Source organism: Ovis canadensis, chromosome 4, assembly GCF_042477335.2.
Source record: "Ovis canadensis isolate MfBH-ARS-UI-01 breed Bighorn chromosome 4, ARS-UI_OviCan_v2, whole genome shotgun sequence".
Taxonomy (NCBI): Eukaryota; Metazoa; Chordata; class Mammalia; order Artiodactyla; family Bovidae; genus Ovis; species Ovis canadensis.
Genome location: NC_091248.1, coordinates 85222129 through 85241114, shown reverse-complemented (window position 1 = coordinate 85241114; position 18986 = coordinate 85222129).

The window sequence follows — 18986 nt, the reverse complement described above, 5'->3', positions numbered from 1 at the left end:
CCCATCCATCAGAACACTGCTCAGCCATGTTTCAGCTTTTTTCCCCTTTCCCTGTGTAATTATTCTCATCCACCACTGATTACAGTTTATAATAGCCATAATTCTCTCCGAATCAATCATTACTTTACTTTACCACGGGGTTACCAGGAGAAACATGAGAGAATGCAGATACCCCCGGCTGGGTTTTATTTTTTGGAAATTGCCTGCTTTCGTCTGGATCTCATTTAATCATCTGGATGTTCAAAGAAAAGCTAAGATTTTAATTCAAAGGCTTTTTTTTCCCGACTTGCCCTTAACTCTTCTTATTATTTTCTTTAAAGAGGAAATGATGGCTGGTTAAAAGAGGCTAATATTGCGCAAAATCGACTAGCGATGTTGTTTGGAGTGACTGGTGGGGGACACAGTGCGGATTCTTGTCATGAATCCATATACTTATCTGGCACTTTCCCTTCCTGAATGTGATTGAGACTACTCATCCTCTGTGGTTTCCTGGAAGGTTCAAGAGTTGTTATTTCCCTCTGTGGACTGATTAAAGCGAATATTCCTATTGGCGGAAACAGTTTTTTCTTAAACACTCCAGAGAAGTATGACAATCAGTTGAGTACAGCTTAGTTGAGAATTTAAGGCAATTCAGTTTTATTTAGTATTTACCAGACTTACTGTGTTTAATATACTGGGCCAGTTCTTCAGTGAGTTAGAAGAAAAAGAAGCAAATGATCTAGTCCTTGCATCCAAAGCTGCATGATGACGGGAAGTGCAGGAAGATAGACATACAAATAGCCATTTCAGCTTTCATCACATGCGCCCTGGATTCGGGGAGAACAGAGTGCATCAGGAAAGTGAGAAGAGGCTATTTGTATGCTAGGGATTGCAGAATTCCTAGAGGAAGTGTGACTTGAGCAGAACCTTGGAGGAGGGGGAGGATTTGAATGAATAGTCATTCCAGGCAGAGGCAGCAGAAATGAGCCACAATGGCCTGGGAGATGAAGAGAGGATGAGGGAGACTGAGGCCTAGCGGAAAGGCAGAATGACCTGGGGCCACGGGATGGTGTGAGGGTCCAATGGCGGCTGGTCAGTATCTTGTGAAAAGTGAAAGTGAAAGTCGCTCAGTCATGTCTGACTCTTTGTGACCCCCACGGGCTGTAGCCTGCCAGGCTCCTCTGTGCATAGGATTCTTCAGGCAAGAATACTGGAGTGGGTTGCCATGCCCTCTGCGGGGGATCTTCCCCATCCAGGGATGGAGCCCAGTATCATGTAACTCCCAGGAAAGTTAAGAGAATCTCATGAACTCTTCTCAGAGAGTTCTAGAAATACTCACTGAAGCAGGTTGGCAAACGTGAGAAGATAGGGCCAAACACATAATTCAGGATATCTCACTGGAAATGCAACCTCATGGCTAGTGAAGTTTGGGACCTACCAGTTATAATGATGAAAGGACCGATTTTACAATATCTCGTGCCACACCCAGTTGCTTCAGTCATGTCCAAGTCTTTGCGACCCCATGTCCATGGGATTTTTCAGGCAAGAATACTGGCATGGGTTGCCATACCCTCCTCCAGGGGATCCTCCCCACCCAGAGAGCAAAGCCGAGTCTCCTGCATCTGTGGCATTGCAGGAGGATTCTTTACCAGTGAGCCACTGGGGAGCCCCTTTACAATGCTGGACCCTCACCAAAAAAAAGAAACACAGTCTTTTAACCCAAACAAAACCAGGCTGAAGTTGAAACTCTAACAAAAGATATTTTATTTTTAAAGTTTTAAAATATTAACGTAATATTTTGGACGTACTGGATCAGCATCAACAGTGAATGGGCTCAGGCCTGTGTACGTAAAAGAAGGGTTGTATCCACTGTGGGAGTGTGAGCAGCGTGCTTGACCTTGCATCCCTCCTTATTATACACCATTGGTTTATTGGGGGAACCTATGAACTCTCATAAAACTCCTTTCACTCTCATTTGCCATATTCACCATATAAGACACACGAAATAATTTATGCAGCAAAAGCCCAGGGGTCTATCATCTGGGGAAATGTTCCAGATAGCTGCTAATCTGGAAATTATTTACCTTTCCCCAAACAGCCAGGGTGGTCCATATCAGTGGTTTCCAGCATTTTTATTTCATGAGCTGGTAAAAATAATTTTTTTTTAATTGAATGGTAGTAGGGGGAAAGATAGGTTTGCCTACTTTTTGTTTTTCCAAATCAGGGCATAAAAAAACCTCATCTATAATTTCACACACACAAAAAGCACATCTTGTTTATCTATTTTAAATACAGCACTGTGCTCATGTAGCACAGGGAACTCTGCTCAATATTATGTAATAACCTAAATGGGTAAAGAAATTGAAAACAACACTGTTGTTTACCTGTTCAATGGTGTCCAACTCTTTGCTACCCCATAGACTGTAGCCTGCCAGACTCTTCTGTCCATGGAATTTCCCAGGCAAGAATACTGGAGTGGGTTGCCATTTCCTTCTCCAGAGCATTGTCCCAGCCCAGGGATTGAACCTGGGTCTCCTGCCTTAGCAGGTGGATTCTTTACCACTGAGTTACCAGGGAAGCCCTAAAAAAGAACAGAAACATGTATATGAATAACCAAATCATTTTGCTATGCACTTGAATGTATCACAACATTGTCAATCAACTATACGTGTGCGTGCTAAATTGCTTCAGTCCTGTCTGACTCTTTGTGACCCAGTGGACTGTAGTTCACCAGGCTCTTCTGTCCATGGGATTCTCCAGGGACTATACTCCAATATAAAATTAAAACGCTAAAAAAAAAAAAAAGTTAGAGACATCCCTGGTGGTCCAGTAATTAAGAATCTACCTTGCAATGCAGGGGATGTGGGTTCGATCCCTGGTCAGGGAACTAAGATCCCACATGCCTTGAAGCAACTGGGCCCTTGTGCCCCAACTACTGAGCATGTGTGCCATACCCAGAGACTCTGTACACTGCAATGAAAGATCCCATGTGCCACAACTAAGACCAATGCAGCAAATAAATAAATCAAAAGCTTAAGAAAAAAAAAAAACCAACACATCTTGATACCCAAAGTGAAAGTGAAGTCTCAGTCGTGTCCGACTTTTTGCGATCCCATAGACTGTAGCCTACCAGGCTCCTCTGTCCATGGGATTTTCCAGGCAATAGTACTGGAGTGGATTGCCATTTCCTTCTCCAGGGATCTTCCCAACCCAGGGCTCGAACCCAGGTCTCCCACATTGTAGACAGACGCTTTACCATCTGAGCCACCAGGGAAGCTGTAAGGCATACCATAATCTTGGCACAGAAGATAATCCTATTAATGAAAAGCTTTGTTTAAAAAAAAGTCTCACTTCATCATCTTTACTTATCTCATTTTGCAACAGAATGCTCAAAGATGCATTTTTGAAAAGGCATGTACTCCATGGGACCTTTTGATCTGTGTGAGTTCTCTTTCTGGCTGCTAGAAGGTAGCTCTAAGAGTCACAATTCTGAGGTCTTGCCTCTTGACACACATTGGAAGAAATAGAAGGAACCACTTCATTTTCCAGCATTGTCCAAATTGATCAGGAAGTAAATCAGGATTGCAGTCGCAACTGAAGCTCCCAGTATAATGTCTGAAAACAACAGAAGACAGAGGCTGAGAAATCTGTCTTTTTATTAACGTATCAGCCCTGTTACCGAGCCTGTTATGACCCAGGCTGTTAGGCTCTTTGTGGACAAGGGCCTGTGGGGCATAGAAGACCAGCCAAGTACATGAAATTAGGACAAGAATATCTTAAAACCTAGCCAGAACCTGACCAGAAACATCTCCTTTTTAAGTCTCTCTTGGCAGACGTTTTCATGTATCCCAAAAGTGGGCACAGAGGGAAGGAAAGGATTGATAGCTAACAATAATTATTAGTGAATACTTGCTATGTGCCTACTAGCCTACTAAATAGTATGTATGTATAAGTATACTGAATACCTTCTATTTTCTATGCTAAGACCTTTGCCTACACCTTCTCATTTAATCCTCAAGACAAATTTATAAAACAGGTATTCAACACCATGTCTTTTTTATTTGGAGAAAATAAGTCTAAGAGAGGTTGAGTAATCTGTCTCCAAGTACTCAGAGATGGGAGCAGAACTCACATTTACCTGACCTGAAAATCTGCCCTGACCACTGCAACAAGAACCTCTCTGCAGGATTTGTGGTTTGTTTTGTGTCATTACCTCACTATACATGTTCATGCCCTGCAGTTATACATTTAGCAGACTGTTTATGGTCTATTCCATCCTATGGACTTTCTAGGTCTCAGTGAACTCTTTTTCATTTGTATAAGGTTCTGGGTTGAAAGATGGTCTTCAGATAATAAGGGATGAGCCTCAGACATTAAGTATCAGAGAGGTGAACAGTGGTCGTCACAGAAGGGCCCACACTGGGTCTCTCCACAGACCCATCCGAGCAGACTGCTCTTGCCATCAGGACTGGCTAATGATTTCCAGGGCTTTGAGAAAGCTTCTGCAATCCTACAGGCTCTGGCCCCCTCTGTCTGCTGTGTCTCCCAGGTTGGCTGCAAATTCCTAGCTACATGAATCACCTTCTTTCCTCTAGGGCTCTGTTCTTGTCTTTGGCCCCAAGTATTTCATAGCAGCCAATACCGAAAAGAAGCCCTGGGTGAGAGGAAAGCTTGCATGTTAATTCCAGAGACGATGTAATGAGAATTTTATTCTCTTACTCTGAATTCTCCGGTGTGCCTATCCTCCCCTTGGTTCATTAACTCTCTGTACCTTGCCTGTGTGCTGTTCTCCAGAGTACAAATGCACTCCGTTCCTTCAGCAGATCATCGGGTCCTCTCCTCCCTGCATTTCCCCCAGGACCACACATGTGCAGCTGCTCCTGCCCCCACCAAAGTCTTTATCCAGCAGGCTTTCTCCTCCTCAGGAGAAGACAGTCTCCTGAACTCCTTACTGTGAGGCTTATTCTCAGATCTGTAATTCTTAGAGGCTCTGCCGACTTTTCCTTCTCTGATGTTGGAGTGTGTTTGCGTGTAACCCCATCACACACATGTGTGTGCATGTGTGTGTGCACACGTGTAACCTTGTTTAGTCCTCATCACTCCCCAACACAGCAGACACAGTTATTTCAAAAAAAGACCACAGCTCAGTTGTGGTCAAAAGGACAAAACACTTCCCAGTAATCTGAGTTATAATTCTGGATAAAGATTTAGATGTATGAGAAATTGTGTAGGAATGGGGAGGGAGGTTGTGATTTGGGGAAAAAATATACACTAGAATTTAAAACCCAGCCAAGGTAGTTCAGAGCCAAGATGTGAGTTTCATTCTCAACTTAGATAAACAAATGTGTTTTCACATTAAGAAAACCACATTTAATCTCTGCCAAATACTTCTACCAAGGGGTATCTCTAAACTACCCAGGCGTGTGTGTGTGTGTGTGTGTGTGTGTGTGTGTGCGTGCCCCCTTAACTAGCACATGCAGAGGAAGGGTGCTGAATATGCTCTTCCTGCTTCTAAGGGGCAGGACTGACTTCATGGGCGTGAGCACTGGGCACTGCACTCAGGCTCTGTGCTTAGTTTAATGCTCTGCTGCCACCATTGAAAATTCTTAGTAATTTATAACAAAGGCTCTGCATTTCTATTCTGTACTAGGCCTCACACGCTATATAGCATATCCTGGTGAGAAGCATATGATAGATAGAACAATGGATGCACTTTCAAATCACCTGAGAGGCTTTGGAGAAATATCAGTATTCTAGAATCCATTTGGAAAGGGGCCCAGCCTTGGTGGTGTTTTGACGTTTCTTTTGAAGTTCTGCAGGTGATCTGATCCACAGTCGTTTGTGAAAATACAGGCCTAGAGGATTTCTAAGATCTACGACCTGTTTTCTGTGATCATGTATTCATTTTCTTTGGCGCTTGTTACAAGTATTACTGTGGCTGCCATATTCCATTCCATGATACAGTCAAGCTTGTTTTAATTTAAAACTAGCACTTAAAACACTTAATTACCTGGTAAAATTGACACTCAGGAAGATGCACCGTGTTTGGTTTCTACATAACTCACAATTCTGTGCTCTCAGATATGTATGCAGCCCACTTTGAGAGGGTCAGGACTAGACTAAGTATGATTTTTTTTAAAAAAACTCTTATTTCTCCAATATTTTTGCATCCATGATCTGTCTCCTATAGATCTTTCCACAGAGGGCCATGTTCATGTAAGAATAATTTCTTAGATGTGTGTCTTGCCCTGTTAATATCACTAACCCTGGGCCCTTGAGAAGTTCAATGCATATACCAAACAGCAAGGTCAAAATAGCGTGAGATTATTGTAGGCCAAAGGAAGAAAGCTGAGTTCTCAGCTGCTCCAACAAGTTAACAGGAGTCCCACTCTTAGTCACACCAGGAAACACCAAGGCTGCTGAACAGGTAATACCAAGTTAGATGTCTTACTACCCTGGGATTACTCTAGACAAAGACACAGCAAAAGGAAGTTTGCCTTCCACGTCTCTTGTCCTCCAAAGGATCCTTCAAAATGGCCAAAGGACTCTGAATTCTGTCAGCCTAAGCAGACCTTCCCACTAGGGGGATAGTACATTGCATGCCCCAAACCATCTTTATTCTCTCACATAACTGCCCTTAGAATAGGACTTGATACAGTAATTTTCATTAAAGTGTCAGTGACTGTTAGGGAAAATGGGGTCTACTTAGTTCTTTCCAAGTGTAATACATTGCAACAGGGCTGCTAGTTACTTAATCGAAAAGAATATGGTTTTAAGGTAGAATTTCAGGCCTGAGTGGTAGCCAAGGAAGAGTATAGTCAGACTTAGAGCAGGCTTCCTGAATCCCCTTGAAATAGCACAGCTCCTCAGGCAGCTGACCATACGTTTGTCATTTAAGCAACAAATAATGCTATCAGCAAACAAGTCTTTGAACATATGAAAGCGTGTATTAAAAAATCAACCAACCACATAAACAAAAAGTACCCAAGGATATCGTTTAAATTCCTATTCAAATTGCTCAAAGATGGAAAGATGAATTCAGGGTGTTCCAATAAAACCTGGCAGTTAAACAAGGGGTTTAGTATTAATACTATGAAAAAGAATAAAGGAGAAAAAAGGTGAATTGCAGTTGAGAAGGATCTAAGCAAATCTCTGGGGTCTCCAAAACACTTTGGGTTCAAGAAATCAGCAAAGGGATACACGTGAAAGATTTAAGAAAGGAGCTAACCCAGGTGCCCTGTGGAGAGAAAGTAGGTGCTGAAATGCAGCCCACATTCCCCTCAGGAGGCCCTGGATCCTGGTCCACAGGTACGCTCACCCAGGGGGGTTCCCTCTAATATGTCCATTTAGAGGGAATGCTGTTTCCTAATTAAGTCTGTCAGAAGAACACTTTCTTAATTTTCACAAAGATTTCTTATAGGCCAGCAGCAGCAGCCCCGAAATCTATCCCAGTTAAATCTGTGGTCAGTACACAGAGAACTTTAAGGCAAAAATAGCCAAAGGAAACAGAACCTCATGGGAATTCAGACCTAGACTCGGAAGACATTTTTTTTTAAAGGCAAGCAAAGGAATGGAGATTGGTAAAACAAGCACATTTAATGGTGTCTGAAAATTTTTTCCTGGTATCACGTCATCAATTTTGTCTGCCTGGCACAGACAAAAAAGAAGTGACCCTCCTCTCCTTCCTGCAAGGACTGATCTGTAATTTGGGGACAATGTAAAGGAGTATCTCTTGAAATCTACAAGCCAAAGAATCCACCCTTTTTAATTTCGCTAATTTAATGTGAAAGTGAAATAGGTTCCTTTGCAACCTTGACAGCTAGCTTTCTGGGAAGGTGTCTAATATCAGACATAAAATGGAGACATGAATCGATGAGACTCATTAATATTCATAGACAGCAGATTAAGGTGGGTGGAAAAATTATTTATGAAACAGAGGTATTGTCTTCCTCTCACCAAAAGGATTTTGTTTAGAGAGGATTGGATTAGGTGACAGGGCTATGACAGATTAAGTATGAATTTGCGGATTTCTTGGTTTATCGTCCAAGGAAAAGAATCTAAAGCATTTGCAAGCAAAGAATGTGCTGGGCTGAGAACAGTAAATGCTTCAGCACCACACGCCAGTAGGTGTAATGAGCTTCAGACACCACAGCCGTGATGGAAAGCACTTGGAAGGAAATGAAAGGAAGGACTGAGAATGTGGTTGTGTAACAAAGGAACAAGCTGAAAGCAAAACGGAGCTTAGCTAACGTCGAGAAAGGTGGGGGGATAAAACACGGATGGTTCGTGTTTTATTTATGTATATGGGGGATGGGAGATAGCATACAATTCAAAATATGATCAGTAATTTACTCATTTCTTTTCTCACAATGCATATGTATTTGTGGTGCTGCATAAGAAACCTTTGTGTTATTTCTGACTGAAGTTAGTGGGTGCTATTTTATAACTAATAAAAACGAGAGTGAAAATCCATGAGTTAAGAAGTCGTCTTGGATCCTCAAATGAACTCTGTTAACAACATACTTACACAGTTTGAGGATTTATTGCTAGTCCCTTATCTCCATGAGCCCTTTCCTCCTTTATCTTCCAATCTGTTACAGTCTTGTGGAAATAAGCTGTTGTGATCTGCTGGAATTTTAAAGTGACAGGTGAAAAAAAAAATTTTTTTTTTTCTGGGAGTGGCAAAGAACCTTAAAATAAGACCTTGAATTGTTCCCTAGGGCATACAAAATGCCATGGCTTTTTTTTTTTCCTCTTGATTGCACTTCAAAACATTCAGTCTCCTGAATGCATGCGCCCAACCCATCATAGTTTCTTGGTTGCTATAATATTGTAAACAGAAATTGGAGAAGAGAAGATAGCATTCCATTTTCGATCGTTGACACACAATGCGTAAATTAGAGAAGATCTCCAAACAAATTTAAAAAATTTTTTGGTGGATTTCAACAGATGGAATTTGAAACCACATGCTTAGCAATTTGACAGGTCAGTTTTTGAGGATGGGAGACCTGGAATTGAGTATAAACAGAACTGTATACAAAGTAACACAACAAGGCTAAAAGGAGGTACAGAAACAGGGTTTGAAACCGGCCATAGTCTGACCTAATCACTTCATTTTGAAAGTGTAGACACAAAGACTGGGGAAAGACTTGGCCAAATGGATAAACAGTATTTAGTACATCCATACAATGGGACAGGATTCAGCCATAAAAGGAATGAAGTGTTGATACATGCCTTGATATGAAAGAATCTTGAAATGCCAGAATAGGCAAATCCATTGAGACAGAAAGCAGATTAGTGGTTGCCAGGAGCTGGGGCTGGAGGGCCAGGTCGGGGTGAGGGAAGAATGGCAGTGACTTCTAATATGTATGGGGTTTCTTTGGAGGAGGTGATAAAAATGTTCTGGAATTAGATAATTCTTGCACAAACTTGTTAATATGCTAAAACCCACTGAACTGTACACTCTAATGTAGTGAATTTTATCTTGTGTGAATGTTATCTTTATTTTAATTGGCTCACAAAAAGGGCAAAAGGAAAAAGGTAGTGAGGGGACTTGAACAAAGTTTTCTGTCAAAGACCGTAATCCAGGCCTGCTCATCTGAAGGGAATGCCCTTTCTCTTCACAGCGCTTCTTTGTGAAATCGTATTTTAAAGTATAAAATATCATACATGGAATGACAAAGAAAATAAATGATATTAAAATGTCATTATCAAAATATTTTTAAAACTAAATTTGTGATATAGTAATATATATGTGCTTCTGTAATACCACACCAAATAGCAAGAACCAGCAGCTGATCTGAGAACTATTGTAATTTCAGAGTCATGATGAACATGTGTGATTTTATGTCTGCCAAGACTATTATGAGATATGAAATCTGTGCTTTCTGTTAATGACAATCACAAGTACTAACATTGGTTTGTTGCTGACACTCATTATTGAAGGAAATGCTAAATTTCAGTTCAGTTCAGTTCAGTTCAATTCAGTCACTCCGTCGTGTCCGACTCTTTGTGACCCTATGGACCACAGCACGCCAGGCCTCCCTGTCCATCACCAACTCCCGGAGTTTACCCCAGCTCATGTCCATTGAATCGGTGATGGCATCCAACCATCTCATCCTCTGTCATCCCCTTCTCCTCTCACCTTCAATCTTTCCCAGCATCAGGGTCTTTTCAAATGAGTCAGCTCTTCACATCAGGTGGCTAAAATCTTGGAGTTTCAGCTTCAACATCAGTCCTTCCAATGAACACTCAAGACTGATCTCCTTTAGGATGGACTGGTTGGATCTCCTTGCAGTCCAAGGGACACTCAAGACTCTTCTCCAACACCACAACTCAAAAGCATCAATTCTTTAGTGCTCAGCTTTCTTTATAGTCCAGCTCTCACATCCATACACAACTACTGGAGAAACCATAGCTTTGACTAGACAGACTTTTGCTGGCCAAGTAATGTCTCTGTTTTTTAACATGCTAAGTTGGTCATAATTTTCCTTCCAAGAAGTAAGTGTCTTTTCATTTCATGGCTGCAGTCACCATCTACAGTGATTTTGGAGCCCCCCAAAATAAAGTCTGACACTGTTTCCACAGTTTCCCCATCTATTTGCCACGAAGTGATGGGACTGGATGCCATGATCTTAGTTTTCTGAATGTTGAGCTTTAAGCCAACTTTTTCACTCTCCTCTTTCACTTTCATCAAGAGGCTCTTTAGTTCTTCTTCACTTTCTGCCAAAAGGGTAGTGTCATCTGCATATCTGAGGTTATTGATATTTCTCCCGGCAATCTTGATTCCAGCTTGTGCTTCCTCCAGCCCAGCATTTCTCATGATGTACTCTGCATATAAAGTAAATAAGCATGATGACACTATGCAGCCTTGACATACTCCTTTTCCAATTTGGAACCAGTCTGTTGTTCCATGTCCAATTCTAACTGTTGCTTCCTGACCTGCATACAGATTTCTCAGGAGGCAGGTCAGGTGGTCTGGTATTCCCATCTTTTTCAGAATTTTCCACAGTTTATTGTGATCCACACAGTCAAAGGCTTTGACATAGTCAATAAAGCAGAAATAGATGTTTTTTTGGAACTCTCTTGCTTTTTCAACAATCCAGTGGATGTTGGCAATTTGATCTCTGGTTTCTCTGCCTTTTCTAAAACCAGCTTGAACATCTGGAAGTATGGTTCATGTATTGCTGAAGCCTGGCTTGGAGAATTTTTTACTTTGCTAGCGTGTGAGATGAGTGCAATTGCATGGTAGTTAGAGCATTCTTTGGCATTGCCTTTCTTTGGGATTGGAATAAACACTGAACTTTTCCAGTCCTGTGGCCACTGCTGAGTTTTCCAAATTTGCTGGCATATAGAGTGTGGCACTTTAAAAGCATCATCTTTTAGGATTTGAAATAGCTCAACTGGAATTCCATCACCTCCACTAGCTTTGTTCATAGTGATGCTTCCTAAGGACCACTTGACTTCACATTCCAGGATGTCTGGCTCTAGGTGAGGGATCACAACGTGATTATCTGGGTCATGAAGATCTTTTTTGTATAGTTCTTCTGTGTATTCTTGCCACCTCTTAATATCTTCTGCTTCTGTTAGGTCCATACAATTTCTGTCCTTTATTGAGCCCATCTTTGCATTAAATATTCCTTTGGTATCTCTAATTTTCTTGAAGAGATCTCTAGTCTTTCCCATTCTATTGTTTTCCTCTGTTTCTTTGTATTGATCATTAAAGAAGGCTTTCTTATCTCTCTTTGCTATTCTTTGGAACTCTACATTCAAATGGGTATAACTTTCCTTTTCTCCTTTGCTTTTTGCTTCTCTTCTTTTCACAGCTATTTGTAAGGCCTCCTCATACAGCCATTTTGTTTTTTGCATTGTTTTTCCTGGGGATGGTCTTGATCCCTGACTCCTGTATAGTGTCACTTAATATCATTTCAGTTAAAAGGCAGCAAAAATAGAAAGAAATTTAATTTTTTCACAGCCAAGATCATAGACTCTCAAATTCTATGCATGGACCACTTGGGGGTTCATAGACCCTAAGATAAGAAGCCCTATATTGCACCACTTTGGAAGGCATCTGGGAGAAAGTGCAAAGGACTCAAGATGTTAAATAAGCCATTATCATTTAATTAGGGAGATGATTTCCAATCTCCCACTAGCAAAAGTAAAATCTAAGTAGACTTTTTTTGTCATTCAATGAAGAATGCACAAAAAGCTACCCATCTTATTAGGCAGCATCCCCCTAAATGCAAATCATATCCATTTTGTTTGTGTCAGCTGCTATCAAGTTGTAGGGAATGCTAGTGTGCTGCTTGAGAACAGTTTTGAGGTTCTGGTTCCTACCAGGGGTGTTGGTGGCTTCTGTGATGGATTCCTGTGATTACTGATGTCTGCTCCTGAGCCCAGAAGGGGAGGGGTGGTGACCATTTAATCCTATTAAATGCTGAGGCTCCTTCCTATACCCTCAGCCTATCACTTAATGCCCCTCATGTCCAGCAGGTGCCTTGACTCAGGCCTGCTGAGTAAATTTTACACCAAACGTGTGAAGTTAGTACATAAGGTAGACTAGTCAAAGCAGACATTCGATGTGGCTTTTCCTTTTAAAAACAAATTCCAGTGTTTTTTAGTATCACAATATACTACCTACCAGTGAAATGAAGTTTATTAAGAAGCTATCATTTGGAGAAAGATATTAACATGTAGAGGTACCTCAGAAATGGGATACCTTCTTGTTTAAGATACTATTAAGATCCACTTTTTAATTTACTCAAGTCCTACATACATGCTCAGTCATGTCCAGCTGTCTGCGACCCCATGGACTGTAGCCCACCAGGTTCCTCTCTCCATGGGATTTTCCAGGCAGGAATGCTGGTGGTTTGGTTACAAAGTCGTGTCTGACTCTTGTGACCCCCTGGATCATAATCCCCCAGGCTCCTCTGTCCATGGGATTTCCTAAGTAAGGATACTGGAGTGGACTATCATTTCCTTCTGCAGGGTGACTTCCCGACCCAGGGACTGAACCCGAGTCGCCTGCTTTGCAAGCAGACTCTTTACCTCTAAGCCACCTTAAGTGGGTTGCCATGCCCTGCTTGAGGGGATCTTCCTGACCCAGGTATACAGCCCGTGTCTCCTGAGTCTCCTGCATTGCAGGCAGATTCTTTACCGCTGAGCCACTGGGGAAGCCCACTCAAACCCTGTAGGTCCTTTCAAAACCAAATGAAACTCTGGCAAAGCTTCCACACACCCCGAACATCCAGGTTTTGATCTGTGCAGAGCCACTAAGCGAATTGCCTCGCCAGCTCTGTGACTTTTTCTCTGAAGCCCCGGGGAGTCACAGCTGACCATGAGGTCAGTTTCTAGATACCTGACCATCAGGCAGCTGCCCTCCAATCTTGGCTCCTGGCCCACTGCCTTTGGTCATTTGTCTCAATTGGTTAGTGATGATAACAGCAAACCAACCCAGACCTGTAAAGGAATATGGCTTCTGGCACTACATTCTCTAAAATGCTCCTCATTTCCAAAACAGGTGATGCAGATGAATACGTATGATCTGTGTGTTTGTATATTATATGTGTGTGTGTGAATGTTTGTGTGAGTGTGTGTGTGAATGTGCGTATACGTAAGCATCCCTCTCCATCTTTTTTCTTTGGATTTGATTCCCCTTCACTGTTTGCAATGGGAAGAAAAAGACCATTCAGCTACCTCATATCTGGTGGGTAACAGTCCCAATTTCCTGACCCTTAGCTTTAAGTTAGGTTAACTGGACAGCTTACTTTGGCCTCTGGCTTCTGCTTAGCCCTTCTTCAGAGCCTCCATTGAAGGCTTGAGGTGAAGTGAAGTGTTAGCCATTCAGTCATGTCTGCCAGGCTCCTCTGTCCATGGAATTCTCCAGGCAAGAATACTAAAGTGGGTAGCCATTCCCTTCTTTAGGGGATCTTCCCAACCCAGAGACCAACCCTGGGTCTCCAGCACTGCAGGTTGATTCTTTACCATCTGAGCCACCAGGGAAGTCCCATATAGGCTTATTAGCAGTGAATTGGACTTGATGCTTGCAAAGCCTGAAATGGCAGTGTGTTTTGAGATTGGTAGGAAGCCCTCCTCTATCCACTTCATCTCCCTCATTTGTGAGCCTGAGGTTTCCCTGACCGTTAATACTTTTGTCAGCTCCACTTAAAATGCAAACACATCAGTGGGTGCAGTCAAAGGGTAGAGATGCAGGGGCATGACAACTTGCCTCCTCCCTGCCTCATCCAGGGCAAACCAACTGACCGCGAGACTCTTCTCCATGAACCTGGATCTAGCCTCATGGTCCTTCTGAATATAGTGAGCCAAAAGATGGAAGTCAACACATAAGACAACACCTACTTGCCAACCTTACACTAAACCCTTGTCAGTGAACAGGGAAGGAGTGAGGTTTGCATCACTGACAACTAGTTCATCGTGCAGTGAAGGGCTATATCCCCCAGCTAATGCTTTAAAGTCAACGTGTGCTCTTTTTAAGCAAGAAAGCTAGATGAGCTTGCTTAAGAACTCTTAAACCACAGCAAAAAGTCCACTTTGTTCATTAACAGATGTGGGAGTGGAGAGGACTGTTGAGGGAACGGGCCAGAGGAAATGTGTCAATTCCCTGTGCGTTGAGATGCTTGCCACTGTTCCCCTGGCATGTCAAGCAGGTCCTGGTGCAGGATAGCCCCAGCATTCCCCTTGTTCAGTACACTGCCTCTGGCTCTGGGGTTTGCCTGCCCACATCAGTTCAGTAGTGCCAGCTCCCACTTTCCCCTAGACCTCCCTTGCCTTCTCTTTCTGAGCTTCATTTTCCACCTTCACATGAACCCTGATTGCTCCCAGTTCCCCACTATCTTCAGGTGCAAACCTTAGTTTTCTAGCACTTCAAACTAGAAAAGAAAAAAGACTTTAATTTTTGGCTGTGTTGGGTCTTTGCTGCTACAGGCAGGCTTTCTCTAGTTTTGGTGAGTGGGGGCTACTCTTCATTGCAGTGCACAGACTCCTCATTGCAGTGGTTTCTCTTGTTATGGAGCACAGACTCTAGGCACATAGGGTTCAGTGTTTGCAGGATGAAGGCTCAGTAGTTGTGGTTCACAGGTTTAGTTGCTCCGTGGCATGTGAGATCTTCTCTGATCAGGGATCGAACCAGTATCCCCTGCATTGGCAGGCAGATTCTTAACCACAAGACCACCAGGGAAGGCCCAGGCATTGTTTTACTCATTAGCATGTTATCCTTACATTATTACATTATTACTCATTAGCATGTTATCCTTTCATTATTACAAAATGCCTCTTTCCCTCTGGTCTGTTCCCACCTCTCTTTACAGCATTCCTGACCATCAAGTCAGCCACTGGAAGGCATCCCCTTTCTTAAGAGAGGTAATCCCCATGCTTAAGAGTGGTATTCATTTTTACTTTTCTACTCTATAACACTTTGTCTTAGATGACTCCTGGAAACAAAACTCTTCTCTCCAGTCCAAAAACATGCCACAGCATAAACCTTCCATGCTGCATGTAAACGTCTTGACTGTCAGATATTTCGGGCAGCAAAAGATCAGTGCCACTGCTGAAAGCAAGCCAGGCAACAGGATCAACCCCATAAACTCATGGCTTGTCTTAGCTGCAGCTTTATCTTCTGTCCGAGAAACCTTCTCTCTCAATATCGTGGGCTTCCCAGTGCAAGGAAGAGAATAAGGAATGCATTCTCCTTCCCTTGACTTTTTCTCAGGCGAATAAGGAATTTAAATGGCTTATTTATACTCTCAGTTGCAATCTTCTGGAACACCATTCAGCCTGGGGTCTCCTGAGCCTCCCAGCCAGTGAGGCTAACTGGGGAATCTCAGAATCTGCTTGTGGGGTGCCACCCACCATGCTCCTGCCCCTGCCAGCTCAGAGAGGCAGACTCAGGACAATCAGCCCAAGGGATCAACTGCCTGTTTCCCAGTCTCAACTTCTAGTAAATGCTTCAGCAAAATGCCAAGATGCCAGGTAGCTAAGAAAAACGTGGGTAGTCCACATTTCCTTGATTCAAATCACAGTGCCTTTCCCATGACTGCCGTTCAACCGCAAGGGGCCTGCTGGGCCATGCAAATGCCCCTGGCTTGGAAATACGACTTGAGTTGAGTCCTGGTTCCTGACGTGCTGGCGGTGTGACCTTGACCAAGTCGTGGGCAGAGCAAGGTCAGGGAAGCCCAGGACACCATCGGTCAGTAAGGATCAGTAGAATGGCCTGCTCCCTTTGCTGGATTTGAGGTTCCAGTAGCACAGTATAGACTGGAAATTGATTACTGCTCTTATGGCATTATAAAAGCGAGGCAGACTTTCTTTTCTCTTTATAATTCAGCAGCCCACCATCCTCCCAGGATAGACCGTCTCCCCCCGGCTCTCCTTCTTCACTGTTCCCAGCATCTGTGGGGCCACCCAAGGCCCAGTTAGTGGGGCGCTCATTTGGGCAAATGGGGGGTGGTAATTTCTTGATGCCTCCATCTCACCCATGCAGATGGATAGGGCAGCTGAAATTAATGACTTTCTGAGCCACTGCAGTGCTCATCTGCTTAACAATCCAATTTCTAGGACGTTTTAGAAGTTGTTAGCTGACTGCCAAAAATGAGGATCATTAAAAATAGATTCACAGCTGTTCAGGAAGCCAGAGATATAATTTTACCTTCATTATGCCTTATTGCAGATGTTATTGATTTAATCTCATTGCATTTTACAGTGTAATATCAATTCACACTGTCTTTGACTTGGAAATTTGGAACTGTATTTATTCTTCTTATTCTTATAGCAGAAGCTATCACTTAGACTGACAGCCACCGTGACACAGGCCCCAAGGTGGCAGCACTGTTTAGGCAAGGGCTAATCGTGGGGGTGCAGAGCTGACCAACTGTAGCTGGCTGAGAGAAAAATAATCTAAAAACGTTGCTTAAAAGTGGGTCTACACCCACAATTGATTTCAATAAATAAATCAAAAGAACCCCTGGTTTTGATCACGTCACAAAGAAAGGTGTTGCAATGAATCTTTTCCTTTTCTGTCAATTCTTTTATCCTGAAAATTTCACACTGAGAATTGCTAAAGTAGAATTTAATCTGAAATAAAATAGAATGCTTTAGGATATTATTTTCCAAGAGGTGTTTCTCAGAACATTTGTCCTGAGATACTCTGTGATTTTAAAAAAGATTCTGAACTCAAATAGTTTGTGAAACTGACCTGATAAACTCTGTGTACATGCTAAATTGTTTCAGTCGTGTCTGACTCTCTGTTACCCTGTGCACTGTAGCCTGCCAGGCTCCTCTGTCCTTGGGATTTTCCGGGCAAGAATACTGGAGTGAATTGCCATGCGCTTCTTCAGGGGATCTTCCCAACCAGGGATTGAACCCACGCTTCTTATTTCTCTTGCATTGGCAGGCGGGTTCTTTACCACTAGCACCACCTGAGAAGCCCCTAAACACTCTTTATAACTTCTTAAAGAGTTGTACCATATGGTGGCACATTAAAGGTTCCAGGCAGGAAAGTGATTTGGTTGACTTCAGCATTTTGCCAACTAATCTGATGCAGAAACATTTGTTCTCCCCATTCATTAACATCCCTGCAGGTCAGTGCACTGAGCAACACCCTTTGAGAAATATCTCTCTTAGATCAGGAAGAAGGAAGGCCAGCTCATTCCTAGCAGTCCCACACCTTTGTGGATGGCCACTGTTGCTGCCATCTTGAACTGAAATGCATTCCTGATTTACAGAGGTTTGGTTCATGAACTTATGCTCCCGAGCAGCTACTTCTTTGGCTTCCCAGATGGTGCTAGTGGTAAAGAATCCACCTGCCAATGCAGCGGAAGATTCCCTGGAGTAGGGAATGGCTACTTCTTCATCTGTCTCCCTTTCCCTTGTTTCACTGCCTTGGGTTCTATTCCACTCACTCTCAGTTTCTCGCTTCCCCACACCTCCCCATCCCCAACCATGCCCCAGGAGAACTTGCCACATCGCCAGGCTCATCACTATGAAGTGCAGCAGGGCTCAGGGAGGCCCAGGCCTACTCTATTTTTACTATGTTCAGCCACATTTCAATTAAGCAGTTTTCACTAAGGAGAAAATTTGTTCATACCATGTATTCCAAAGCCTGCTGCTGCTGCTGCTGCTGCTAAGTCGCTTCAGTCGTATCCAACTCTGTGTGACCCCATAGACAACAGCCCACCAGGCTCCGCTGTCCCTGGGACTCTACAGGCAACAACACTGGAATGGGTTGCCATTTCCTTCTCCAATGCAGGAAAGTGAAAAGTGAAACTGAGGTTGCTCAGTCGTGTCCGACTCTTGGCGACCCCATGGGCTGTAGCCTACCAGGCTTTTCCGTCCATGGGATTTTCCAGGCAAGAATACTGAAGTGAGATGCTATTACCTTCTCTAATTCCAAAGCCTAGACAATATCAAATACAAAATAATTCCAAGTTTGTCTGGTTTTTGTAAAAACTAATATGTTCCGTGGTCTTCAGCAGGTCATTTAGCTACTCTGTCATAGTGAACAATTAGCATCACATCCAAAAGGATGCACAACTGTTTATGCCTTCATTGAGAAGAGCTTAGAAAAGAGCCCCGTATTGCCAATGCTGCATTTGAAGGGGTGTTCTGTATGAACCATTTGGTCTGATGAGCTCACACTGGTGGTTTTACCAACTCCGGTGGCCATCACCAAGGATAGCGTGACTTCAGGATTGTTACTCCATTTCTGCCCACTGCCTTTCAGATTTCCAGACACTAGCTTCCAGGTTGGTGAAGGTCCATGGAAACCTAATACACTGATGTCAATGCCATCTTTTTTTGTTTCATAAAAAATATACTGCTTCTGATATCTAACTTGCGCTTCCAATTGGCAGGGAATATTAATTTCATGACTGCCTCTCTCTAACCCCTCCCTGCTCTTTCCTGACCCAAATCTGCAGATTTCTCTACAACCATCCAGTCCTCCGTGGTGACTGCACTTCTCAGGAGGACACCTGTGGGCAGTGGGCGAGGTT